Source organism: Mastomys coucha, unplaced genomic scaffold (genome assembly GCF_008632895.1).
Source record: "Mastomys coucha isolate ucsf_1 unplaced genomic scaffold, UCSF_Mcou_1 pScaffold22, whole genome shotgun sequence".
Taxonomy (NCBI): domain Eukaryota; kingdom Metazoa; phylum Chordata; class Mammalia; order Rodentia; family Muridae; genus Mastomys; species Mastomys coucha.
Window position 1 is genome coordinate 41,133,727 of NW_022196905.1, and position 11,567 is coordinate 41,145,293.

Here is an 11,567-nt window from a genome sequence, read left to right on the forward strand (position 1 = left end):
TGGCAGAGGCTCTCAGGAGACAGATATAACAGGCTCCTGTCAGCATTCACTTCTTGGCATCCTCAGTAGTGTCTGAGTTTGGTGCCTGCATGTGGTATGGACCTCCAGGTGGGGCAGTCTCTGGATGGCCATTCATTCAGTCTCTGCTCCACACTTTGTCCCTGCATTTCCTTTAGACCGGAGCCATTCTGGGTTAAAAATCTAGAGAAGAGTGGTGGCCCCATCCCCCAACTGGGTGCCTTGCCTAATCTCTGGATATGGTCTCTACAGGTTCTCCCTCCCCTTGAGAGCAATCAGTTACTGAATAATACTCAACCTACATAGAACACACACAGAAAAGAAAATGATGGTTAAAAAAAAATGATGCAGCTCTAGCTGCATATGTAACAGAGAATGGCATTTTCTGGCATCAATAGGAGGAGAGGCCTTGGTCCTGTGAAGGCTCAAATCCCCAGTGTAAGGGAATGCCAGAGTTAGGTGGGAGTGGGTGGATGGGAGGGGGACCACCCTCATAGAAGCAGGGGGAGAGGGAATGGGATAGGAGATTTCCAGAAGGGAAATCGGGAAAGGGGATAACATTTGAAATGTAAATACACAAAATGATAGTCCCCTGTTAGGTCCTGGGGGCCTTTTGGTTTCTTGACATCTAGGACTTGCTGATGGTTACCTCCAATTTCCCATCCTCCATTTCTACACACTTCTGTTCAAATTCCTGACCCTCTGTATATCATTCTGTTTTCTTCCATACCTGATCTTATCCCCTCCCCCTTCTCTCTTCTTCCTAAGTCCCTCCCACCTTCTACTTCCCACGAGTATCTTGTTACTCCTTCTAAGAAGGACTGAAGCATCCACATTTTGGTCTTCCTTCTGTTTTAGTTTCATATAGTCTGTGAATTATTTCTTACCAGCATTTTTTCGTGCATGTTCTATGTACATTGAGTATTCAGTCACTGATTTGTCTCTTAATGTTAATATTCTGTCCCTTCTTTGAATGTTGTGTAGTTGTAAATGTCAATTTACTGTGCCCTAGAATTACCTGGAAAGAAATTATTTTTTGAGGAATCACTTAGGTAACTTTGGCCTTTAGGTGTGTATATAAGGAAATGTTTTGGATGTTCACTGATATAGGAAGACATAACCCATGTGGACAAGTATCATTTCCTGGGCAAGAAATTCTAAACTATTTAAAATCAAAAAGGAGCTCGATGAAAGCAGAAGCAGCTGTGTCTGTAAGATTATGTCTCCTACATTGGGAATGTGGTGTTACCAGCTCTGTAAAACTCTTAGCCACTGCCACCTCCTCAACTGTTGGACAATAACCCAAACTTAATTGTAAGATGAAATAAAACCTTTTCTCTCCTAAGTCAGGTGTTTTATCATAGCAATAGAAAGGAAACTGATATACTCTTATACTCTGACAGAGAGAATCTTTTGTAACCTGACCTTTCTTTAGTCTGTCTTGTTTATCCTTCCTCAGTGCTGAATTGTCTAGCCTAGACTTCAGCCGCCAGAATTCCGTTCTCTCTCTGCTATGTGTCTGTCTACTCTGTATACTTTGACCAAATGCACTGGCCAGGATACAATCAACTTTTCATAATTTCAGATCCACATGTCTTTCCTATAACTGTTTTTCTCAACTTCTTTCCTGTAACTGTTTTTCTCAACTTCATTCCCTTATAGTCTCTCATTGTCTATTATTGCCTATAGGCCAGGTTTGTTTTGTTCCTTCCTAAATTCACATGTATCCCTTTTAAGTATCACTAACAGGTCTTGGGATAGAGAGAGGCTTTGTGAATAGTAATCAAAGTCAACCTGTGTGACAATGTGGAATTCACCAGCTTTATTTATTTATTATATATATATGTTGTGAGGAGAAAAGTAATGTTTATAAAAAATAGTTTGAAGTTATGGACAAAGATATATAAATCTATATAAAATCAGGCATGCTTGTTAGAAAACTACACTCATTGGGTAGTGATGGACTGATACAAGCTTAGACTAAGGTAAAAAGTCTGGGAATAAAGTGGAAGAAGTAACTCTGAGTTGAAAAATCCCATAAGCAAAAGAAGGGAAAAGAGATCAACCAGAGATCCTCCTGACATTTCCAGAAAGGATGAAAAAAAGGAGCAAAAGGTTCCTCAACTTTATTAAAATTAGTTTCTTTTCTTTTCTTTTTTGCTCACTCCTGGCCCTCTCTCCCCAGCCCTGCTAGCTCCAGGGTAATTCACTGTCTTCAGACGCACCAGAAGAGGGCGTCTGATCTCATTACGGGTACTTGTGAGCTACCATGTGGTTGCTGGGATCCGAATTCAGGGCCTTCGGAAGAGCAATCAGTGTTCTTACCCGCTGAGCCATCTGGTCAGCCCTAAAATTATTTCCTTAAGGTACCTCCTTGAAGGAGATGGTAAAGGTATCTCCACAGAGTGCAGTCATGCACAGCAATCATGTCAGAAGAAGAGGTTGGGAGCTGAGGTCAGAAGTCAGTAGCAGCAACCATGAGGAAATAAAAGGAGGCCACTTACTCAAACCACAAGCCTTCCACCATTAAAGAACTCAAGCATAGAAATGACCAGTCTAGGCACAGTGGTAAGAAAGGAAGCATCACATCCAGGCGGCTATCACCAGGCAATGCTTCACAGCAGGGATCCAGTGAAGCTTCTTCTAAGGCATGATGTTTGGGACCACAGAAATGTCTTATCCACAAAGCCAAGGTGAGCCTCCCCAGAAGGAGCAAAGCCAAGCAGGAAGGACTTGTCATTACCACTCTTAAAATGACATAAACCTTTAAAAATCTCAACATTAACTTCTCTTTGTTTTAATGCCAATTTTTTTGTTTGGTTTTAAAGAACAATTTATGTCTTCATTATTACAGCCCGTATTTGGTTTCTATGCCATGCTTCGAGACCACTCCAGTTAACAAGGAGCTGACCTAACCAGATTTACTATTCTACCAAACCAGTTTAACCACAGAATAATGTCCTTAATGGCCAGTTACTTTCTTTACTGGGAACTAAATTAGGGGAGTCAAAAACGTGCTGTCTCCCGTGGGCTGTTTTTGCCTATTATATGTGAGGATGTCAACTTTTGCTAACAATCTCCTGTGGGCCCCTCACCTACTGCTTCCTGATTTTGTATTCTTCCCTCCTGGACTTATTAACTAAACCCCCTTGCTGCGGAATTTCTCTATCAAGGCTGTAACAGACTTGGCAGACAAAGGAGGATGGCTAATCTCCAAATACTTGGCGGAAGTTATAGAAAAAATGAGTAAGTACTTGCCAAAGACCACCATATTCTTTTTCCTTCAGCTATTCCTTTATTCTCTAACTTGAATATTAACAGGCAGTATTTCTTGAACATTATTTAGGTCTTGGCCATTGACCTCACAATCTTTGGTAGACTTTAAAGAAAAGAGAAGAGATAGAAGGGTCTTGACATGGAATAGAACAGAATAAGGCATGGAAGCAAAAGAAGGAGAAGCAGACAGTGTAGATCAAAATAGGGTCTACTTCAAGCCTTCCAAGCCATTATATACTAAAACTAAAAAATAAACACACAGAATCACATAAATAAATAAAACCATAGACAAAACTACAATATACACAAATGCACAGGTGACAGCCATACCAACTGACCATGTCAACAGAGTGTAGAAGAAAAAGAAATACTAATCTATTTTTTATTTGAAGATTTTAAAGTGACTAGAGAAACAAACTTGGAAATAAAAGATTACCTCTTCACTTTTTTAACATGTAATGCTCAATGGATAGAAACATGATTTCAAGCAGTTGTGGGAAGGCAAATTTCAAGTTATTTTGAGAAAATATGGATGACGCCTGGATCTTTTAATCTTGTATATGAAATGAGATGATCTGTTTCAAGATGTAGAAATCTGATTCTCATATTTTTTTATTCTAAATATGAGAGATATGAGACCATCTTATGTAGAAAGCTCTGTAAATATACAACGTCATAGTTAGTTTTTCACAATCTTTTGTTTACAGACACTTTTTTTTTTTTTTACTAATGTTATATTTTATAAAAAGAAAATGAAGCCAAGGATATGTTTGGTGAATGTCTGGTGATGTGGCGTGGGTGATGGGCGTGCCTCTGCAGGCCCATGTTGAGGCATCCCTTCCCCCTGAGGTACCGGCTACATAATGGAATAGTATAGACTAGAGTTTATTTAGGGCATGGGGAAGGAAGTTAAGGTGTTAGTAGAGACAGAAAAGGTAGAAAGAGAGAGTAAGAGAGTGAGAGAGAGAGTAGAGGAGTAGAGGCTGACTATGAGCACATGAAGAAAGGGGGAGAGGAAAGGGGAGAGATGATACAGAGAGGGAAGAGAAGTAGAGAGTAAGAAATGGAAGCGAAGAGGGCCAGGAGGGGGCAAGCAGGCCCTTTTATATTGAGTCAGGCACACTTGGCTGTTGCCAGGTAATTGTGGGCCAGTGCCTAGAAGAAATGCTAACAACTAATATCTATCTGGAAATGACAATCACACATTTGAATATTTTAGAATTCATGACTAGAGTTCCAAAGATCTAGCAATCATTTGGCACAGGAAGAATATAGGACATGATTCTTGTCCCACGTGTCATCAGGGTACTGTTGTGTGTCTCATAATTTCACCCTAAGGTATTTGACATTTAAAATAAAATCATAAAAATTACAAAGCACTATACCTAGTAATACTTTAGATACTTGGAATCCAACAATGTTTGAATAGTGGTTTTTACTATCTTAGAGAGACAGCCAGATACACAAGTTAATAGACTATAGTTGGTAAATAATAATATGTTTTATCATAGAAATTTTTACAAATGAGGCAGAGTTAGCAGACATGGGAACCTACTTGTGTAACATGATAGGTAAACTGAGGTTTGAGCAACCTATCAACCAGAAGCTGTAATTACATGTGTGCTTGATACATAGGAAGGAGTCAATGGACTGCCCTCATTTAATATCACTTGTGTTGACCTATTCTCTAATCAACTCACCAGACCCACAGTCATAAGCACATGCTACTACTAAGCTCACCTCCAAAACTAAGACTAACAGCAAAAAAATAAAAACCACAAACAGCCATAGAGCAGGTCTATTACCCAAATACTGATATTGAAAATTTCCCAACTGTTGAAGCTCAGTTGTCTTCATTACTTTGCCAAGACTCCAATATCTATGTAACTCTCCTGGATGGCTGCTTATTTTCTGGGTTATCTCTGGAAGGCCCATCTGCTAAAATGTTTTTATTTCCTTCTCATGTCCTGACTTTAGACATGCCTAGTTTTTAACCTCCTGAATTCTGCCTCATTCAGTGTGCTATATGCCCCAATCCTCTGTACTCCAGCAATGTGAAGTGATAATTTTAAAATTCTGAATTGTTTTTTATTAGCACTGAGCGAACAATACTTTTTTTCTCATGAGGCACATTGTTGGATGTGTTCACTCATATATGTTCTCCTTTGTGCCAAACTGTACCAGACTACACCTGATTACTTCATGCTGCAAAGTGAGCCAAATACATAATTGAGTAGGTATACTCATTGAGTCACTAGGACTCTGGGGATTGTCATATTTTTTTGTTTTGTTTTAGGAACAGGAGAATATTCTACTAAAATGTATTGTAAAGAATTAACAGCACAAACACTAAATTTTCTTCTCCCTCTTAGAAACTGAATCAGATGTATTAAAATGTCTGCCTTGAATTCTTTGATGGGGCAGTATTCAAAAAGTGAAAATCAACAAAGATATGGTTTCTTTCCATGACTCTATACCTATCTAAAACACTTAGTAACCCCTTCAAAATATAAGTCCATCCTTGCCAATTTGAAGTATTTTTTTTTTAATTTGATGAATATCAACTTTTTTCTCTCCCTGTCCTAGAAGGAATTTCTTCCTTCTCCCAGTTTGACTCTGGGATGCGAGTGAACTGATTCCATTCTGACTTTTGATGATTGGTTCAAGGATTATCACATAATACAAATTTTGTCTAATTAGACTGTAAGACTTTTATTTGAGTTTATTTATGAACTGAACCCTTGTATGTTCCAAACTTGGAGTTGGGTGTCAGTTTGTTGTTGGCATCCATTCTATTAGAGAAGACTAAAGCCAACACAAGAAATGTGAAAAGTGCCAAGGAATAGCGAGGCTTTATATTCTTGAGGCTGTAGATGTGTACTATGAAACTGAAGTTTCTCTGGATGATCTAGAATGTAAATTGCTGACTCTACTGAGAATTTCACTTCTGGTTCTTGAACAAAGTTTATTTAGATCTTTTTAAAAATAGAATTAGAGTTTTCCTTGTGATGCTAAAGGGGAAAACACATGATCCTTTCTTCTCCAGACCATCTCCCTATTGTGGATCTCTTACTATAGCTTTAGTCTTCAAGCCCTTTTGTCTATGGAAACATGATGTTCTATTATGAGAGCATCTGATAAACTTTCCTTTATTGGGTGGCTTTGTTTGTGTGTACAAATAAATGATGAAAAGTTTCACAAGGAAACAACACACTTCTTTGCCATAAACATAGCCACATATTTATAAAACAAACATCCTCTTCAGATACTTTTTCTCAGAATGCACAGTTAACTTGGAACTTCTAATGTAAGGAGATTCTCTTACTTATTTCAATCTATCATTACTGTCATTGTTAATCTTACTCTCAGAAACCTAGGGCTGTGGTTGGATGCTCTTACAAAGATTCTAGGATGATGATGAATTTTTCAAACTAAAATCACATTTTGAGGAATACCCCCAAGTTATGATCAAAATTAAAAAATATTGTGAGTCAATATCATTTTTTATGTAGGAACATAAAATTAGAAGTTAAACTATTCCAATGTCAGGAGACTATATATATGTATACATACATACACACATACACACACACACACACACACACACACACACATACACACACACACACATATACACACATATATATATGTACATGTATATTCAGAATAATGTTTCAGGTTGGTTCAAATATCTAACCTCTTACCTTTTAGTCGAACAAAACAGTATTAAAAATGTATCAGATTCATTGTGCATTTGTTATACAACAAACTTTTCATGTGTCCAGTTTCTGTAAGTCCTATTAAAAACTTATAAAAGTTCTTTTTTCTTCTTATAAATTAAAGAAAATTTAAATTTAAACATATTTTATTATATTCTTCAATTTTATCTTCTAGAGTGACACTGGATTTATCAACTACTCCAGGATAAGACTCATGTTCAAGAGTCTATGACCTATACACTACAGTGGATTCCACACTTTTGTTTGTTTGCTTCACTTTTTATTTTGTTTTTTGTTGTTTGATTTGTGAGTGTATGTGTGTGTACTTTGTTAGTTTGATTTTTTAATTTTTTTATTTTAGGTGTGTTTTACTTGATATTGTGGTTTGGGGAGAGTTTGTTGTATTGTTTTTTGCTTAATTTTGAGAAAGAATATAAGTTGGGTAGGTGAAACTGAAGAGAAGATCTTGAAGGACTTGAAGGAGAGGTTTTTAAATCAGGAACCCTTAAAATTCCTCTGTGTGCATGTGGGGCAAGTGGAACCATGGCACCAGAGAGAAAAACTGGTAAGGTCAGATTAAGGAATCTCAGTAATTCTCATAATTGAGAAAGTAGGTGTTTAAATCTACTCCCAACCAGGTTCCTGTCCCAGAGCATGTGAGCATGACACTCCAATTAGAAGGCCATGACAACTTGTTACATAGCATAACTACCCAGAGCTCTCCATGCTAATGAGGTAGCTTGATGGACTCAAAAGGTTTAGACAATAAGTTTTCCTTCCAATGCATTCCTTCTTGCAAAAGGTATTTAAACTCTGGTCTACCATGAATAAGTGATATGCATCCTTTTCCACCATGAATAACCAGTTTGGACAAGCAAGAATTGTCTCCTTTCTTAAGGACCTCTGTGAGAGGAAGGCCTTCATCATATGGTGCCTACTCTAAATCTCCTTCAGAAGACCTCACTTCTGGCACTCACCCTTAGTTAATCTAGATTCCCTGCCCCCACCCCACCCCACCCCAGGCTAATTTCAGGCCTTTGGCCCCTATAATCAACACTTTGTGGTGTCTGGGTGATCAGGATTTTGAGAACTACAGCCTTACCTGGAGAAACATGGGCTGAGGCCCCTATCTTAGGATACATTTCACCTCTTTGAGTAGTGTTCTGATACCTCAGAATCAATGTGAAACACAGGCCCACATGTGGGTACTGGAAATCTAACCTGGGGCCATAAACACATCAAGCCCTATAAGAAAAGTAAAACCTCAATGACAAGCATATTTGAAACCTCTGTGTTTAACTTTATCTTTCTAATGTCTTATTGAAAAAGGGTAGACCCAAATGATAAGAAATAAAATAGAGCCACATCAGATTGGTGGCATGAGCACTAGGGTGTCTTTATGGTGATAAGTAGGGATGCTGCTCTTCATTTTAGAAGAAAAATGACAGAACTCTCACATGTAGGCTTATATTTTTCAAAATCTACTTTAATAAGGATTCTTAAATGCTTTAATTTCCATTCTAGTCCACCACCTACCAGAGGTTGTGGAAGGGGAAGGTTAATAGGGCAAAATAAGATGCAGTTCAGTTGACATGAATTAAGAGCAGTAGCTTGATCCACTTGCAAACACCACTCATGAATCCACAATACCAGTTCAATCCAGAAGAAACCATGAGGCTTGGTCAGTGGCCCAAGTCCACAGAAATGGCAATATATCTCTGGAATGCACCCGAAGTTTTCTGTCTGTGTGTTTCTCTCTATGAAGTCACAACAAATGATTATCAGCAAATAAGGCAACACAAACTCAAACCAATGCCAAAGTGTCATAAGCAGAGGCCAATGAAGACCAGCAAAAAGTGACAAGGCAAACCAATGCCAAGGCACCATCCTCTGGCTCTTAAGTTATACTAATATACTTTCCAAACATGTCCTCTCAAGCATCCACTGTACTAAAATTGTATGCCCTTTTCCAAAACACCACCTCTATGTTCTCAGCAAAACATCCTCCCACAGGTCTGCTTTAGGAAAAAAAAAAAAAAAAAAAAAAAAAAAAGAAAAAGAAAAAGAAAAGAAAAACCCTCTCATAAGACAGTTTCTAGAAAAATACATCACATGACACAACGGAGTCTCCAAAGAAAGCAGAAATTTCTACTTCAGTCACAGGGTAACTCAACAAAAGTAACAAGCATCAGACCAAAACAGTGTGAGTTTGATTAAACACATGGTATTTTATATTTACACTCCAAACTCATTAATTCCTAAATTGAAAGAAAGAATAGAGTATAGATCCATCACTCCATTCATTCGCCCCTGTCTCTGGCTTGGGTGTGTACAGGGGAGTCTTTAGGAAATCCCAGAGACTGGAGATAAGTGAGGTTCTTAAGAGCCAATGAGAGTAACCTTAACCAATATGTCTAACAGAGTGGATATAGAACCTGAAGAGGCCACCTCTAATAGCCAGGTTGGACCCCTCCAATGGAGGGATAAAGGCACCAGCCCACCCACAAAACATACATCCCCAAATTTGTCCAAACTAAAAGAAATGCAGGGACAAACATGGAGCAGAGAATGATGGAATCAGCCAATAAAGAACCAGCCCAACGCGAAAATCATCCCGTGGGCAAACACTAATCACTGACGTTATTGAAACTCTGTTACACTTGCAGACAGGAGCCTAACATAACTGTCCTCTAAGAGGCTTTACCCAGCAGCTGATTGAAACAGGTGCAGATATCCACGATCAATCATTGGATAGAGGTCAGGTAATCTTATGGAAGAGTTGCAAGAAGGATTGACAGCCCTGAAGGTGATGGTAACCCCACAGAAGGACGAACAGAGTCAACTAACATGGACCTCTTGGAGCTCACAAACACTTAACCACCAACCAAACACACATGGGCTTGAACCAGGGTCTCCAGCACATATGTAGCAGACTGGCAGCTCAGTCTCCATTTGTCTTACCAACAACTAGAACAGAGGCTATCCATGAAGCTGTAACCTAACTGTGGTATCTGTTCAACTACAGAGCTGCCTTGTCTTGCCTCAGTGAGAGAGGATGTACCTACTCTGGTGGAGACTTGATGCTTCAGGATATGGTGATACCCAGGGAGGCCATACCCCCTAAGAAAGGAAGGGGAAGGGAAGGCAGGATGATCTCTGTGAGCAGAGGACCAGGAAGGAGTCCAGGAAGTATTTGATGTAAATAACTTTTTTTTTTCTTAAGGAAAGAATTCATCCCTCCGAAGAGGATCTTTCTTTGGAGTCAATTCGAATCAAAGCTCCTTTCACTATACTAAACTTAATTTTCTCTGTAATCAAACAAGAATGGCTATGTCTAGAACATTTATGGGCACACAATCTTTAAGCAATTCCTTATTGTCTTATTCTAAATATATTTGTCTCAGGGCCCCATACAGTCAAGAATCAGATGCGTGTAACTCCTGCCATATAAAAACCTGCCAAAGGTCCTATTTAGCTTTAACACTCAATCTGACACAACCTCAAGTCACCTCAGATGGCAGTCTCAATTGAGTGACTGCCCAGATAAGATTGGTCTATGGGGCATATCTGAGAAGGATTAATCAATTATTGTTATATGATACAGGAAGGGCTAACACCCTGTGGACAGCAGCACTTTTTGGGCAGGTAGTCCTGGGGCAGTGGTTCTCAACCTGTAGGTCACAACATCTTCAGGGTCATATGAATTTTTCCCAGGGACATCCTAGCTCCATCAGAAAACACAGATTTTATGATTCACAACAATAGTGAAATTACAGTTATGAAATAGAAACAAAAATAATTGTATTGGCGGATGTTCACCGGAAAATGAGGTGTTGAAGGGTTGCAACATTAGGGAGCACTAATTAACATTAAAAACATTGTCCTGGCTATATCGGAAGGTCTAGCTGAGCATAAGTTAGCCAGGGATCCAACATTCATCATTCCTTCATGGTTTCCACAAGCCACTGCTTAGATTTGTGCCCTGACTTCTGTCAGTGATGTGCTATCACGTGTAGACTGAAATAAACGGTTTCCTCACCCAAGTTGCTTTTGGTCAGAGTGTTTCACCATGGCAACAGGAATGAATAATCTTGAAATTAACCATCTTTCAATGGATGTCTTTCCTTCTGGGTCCTGGTGTTTTCATGCTGAGATGGTCATGTTTGAGCTCCCTTCCTGTGGGAATTCCATTGCATATCTTTACCCTCTGAAGAGTCAGAAATATGATATATCCCATTTAAATAGGATTTTTTTTACAAGGCTCGGTGAGAGATGAGGAAGCATTACACATCATTGTCTCAGTGGGTTCATTCTGAGTCTCATCGGGACAGTAAGAAGTGGAGAAAACGCCTATGATTATGCAAAAGAGATCCGATGGGTTCATTTGTTAGCAGTCAAAGGGCAATGGAAAGCTGTGCAGTTTGTCTCCCAAACTGTGAGAAAACCAAGCATTTAATACCACCATTCCAAATTCAAACCAATCAAACATTGGCAGGTTTGGATTGTTTCATTTTGAAGCTTTAGCTTATCTCCATGGAATGAAAGCCTTTCCAA